Raw genomic sequence first — 2500 nt, forward strand, 5'->3', positions numbered from 1 at the left:
ATTCACGGCTGTAGTTCGAGTGTCGCTTTTGCCTAGCTCAACGTAGCATTGTTTAAACTGGTTTCAACTGGTTTAACTTTCTTCTAGTCCAGTGCTCGGGGGAAAAGGGGTAAATTATCCCAAATAAGGTAATTTTGACATTTTTGCAGGGTAATGGGTAAACAACTTTGAAATTTGAGAAAATGTATGAACCGAGGAGCCCTGAATCTTCAGAACTATGTAAATGGAGAAGTACTGTTTGATGTCAGATGCTAGTACTTCTTCTATATATTATTATTATTATTATTATTATTATTATTATTATTACTTGCTAAGCTACAACCCTAGTTGTAAAAGCAGATGCTATAAGCCCAGGGGCTCCAGCAGAGAAATAGCTCAGTGAGGAAAGGAAACAAAGAAAAATAAAATATTTTAAGAAGAGCAACATCATTAAAATTCCTCCTATATAAACTATGAAAACTTTAACAAAACAAGAGGAAGAGAAATAAGATAGAATAGTGTGACCGATTGTACCCTTAAGATCCTATGGTGCAGAGGTTATGGCACTACCCGAGACTAGAGAACAATGGTTTGATTTTGGAGTGTCCTTCTCCTAGAAGAGCTGCTTACCATAGCTAAAGAGTCTCTTCTACCCTTACCAAGAGGAAAGTGGCCACTGAACAATTACAGTGTAGTAAGAATTGTTTGGTAATCTCAGTGTTGCCAGGTGTATGAGGACAGAGGAGAATATACAAAGAAAAGGCCAGACTATTTGGGGTGTGTGTGTGTGTGTGTGTGTGTGTGTGTGTGTAGGCCAAAGGGAAAATCCAATGTAGTACTGTCTGGCCAGTAAAGGCCCATAACTCTCTAGCGGTAGTATCTCAACGGGTGACTGGTCCCCTAGCCAACCTACTACCTTAAGAGTCTAATAATAGTCTATGATCTATACATAATATATTCAACCTCTTTAATAATTCATTACTCTAGTAGTAGGTGTTTTACATCGTAGTTAAAAAGATTGTGGTTTCTTAAAACCGAATTTGAAATTTTTGACTGATCAAAAACTCAAACTTGCAGACAAGTTCAGAAAATCAACTTGTCTAGCTCTTTTTGCATACTTAGCTGCAATTTTTGTACGTGTAAATGAGCTAAATAAGGTATTGCAAGGAAAGAAAATGTATCTCACCTTAGCAAGGGAAAAATTTCAGCCTTTGTATCAAAGCTTTAGCACTGAAACCAAGAAGCAAATGCCCAATAAAACTATCGTATTTCAAAAACTGGCAGTTTTTGCAAAACTTGATACTGCCGTCTTAGTGACATGTAGGAATTGGTCACAAAGCATGTTTACACCACCGTAAAGGAATCCACTTCATCGATTCAATAGTGGTAACATTTAAATCATATATATATATATATATATATATATATACATATATATATATATATATATATATATATATATATATATATATATATATATATTTCTTTCATATGTCATCATTCCCCGGCTTTCCACCTTTCTTTATTATCTTCCCAATACTTATATTTTCTTTTACCTTAACATACTCCTCCAATTCTGCTTCAATCCCTCATTTTCCCCATCCTTGTTCTTTCTTTTTCTTCTTTTCCCCCCACTAACTCATTTCTATTTCATCATATTCCTTTACCCAACTATTCTTAGAATCCTTTCTTCTTCATTCCCCATTTCCTCGTCTTTCCAACTTATTTTCTCATGTCTAATTATTCTTCCTTCTTCCTTCATCTCCTCCATGCCAACCTCCTCCAACAGCCACCCACCTCCCGAAGCTCATTTCTCTCGCCCTAGACTCTACGGTTCCTTGATGACCAACATGATGGGGCACATGGCTCCCTCATTGCATGTAAAGAGATGCACTCCACTCCAAGGCACCAGCCTTGCTCTCGTTATAAAGCACTAAAGCTGTTGTCATTGCGTCATTCACGGCCGTAGTTCGAGTGTCGCTTTGCCTCGCTCGACGTAGCATTGTTTAAACTGGTTTCAACTGGTTTAACTTTCTTCTAATCCATAGAGGGGAGCTCCTGTTGGCTTGCTTGGAGGTGCAGTAGGCTTACGTGAGTTTGGGAGCCGTTTGTTTGCGTGAGGTGAGTAATAGCGTGTGTTTACCGTGATTCGTGTTCCAAGCAAGTGTTTACGTGTGCGTAGACTGACTTGCTAAATTGGTATTAACTGGTTCTAATTTCTTCCTCGTCATGGAAGCGAAGCTCGTGTTGAAATGTGCAACTTACTTATGAGAGTTTGTGGTTCTTTGTCAGTGTTTATATCTCTGCATCTGTGTTTCTAAATATAATGTGATAATGTTGTCAAATAACCTCAAATTCTCTTGAATATTTTTTTTTTTCAAAAAGGATTTTTTTTCTTTTTAGCTTGATCCTGAATTAGGCTTACCAAGATATTGCCAGGCACATTTTTCACCTTTAATTTAGTGTTATACTACAAGTTTTCACTGAAACCCTTCAGAAACAGCAACAGAAGAGCGCGTAG

Source organism: Palaemon carinicauda, chromosome 29, assembly GCF_036898095.1.
Source record: "Palaemon carinicauda isolate YSFRI2023 chromosome 29, ASM3689809v2, whole genome shotgun sequence".
Lineage (NCBI taxonomy): Eukaryota > Metazoa > Arthropoda > Malacostraca > Decapoda > Palaemonidae > Palaemon > Palaemon carinicauda.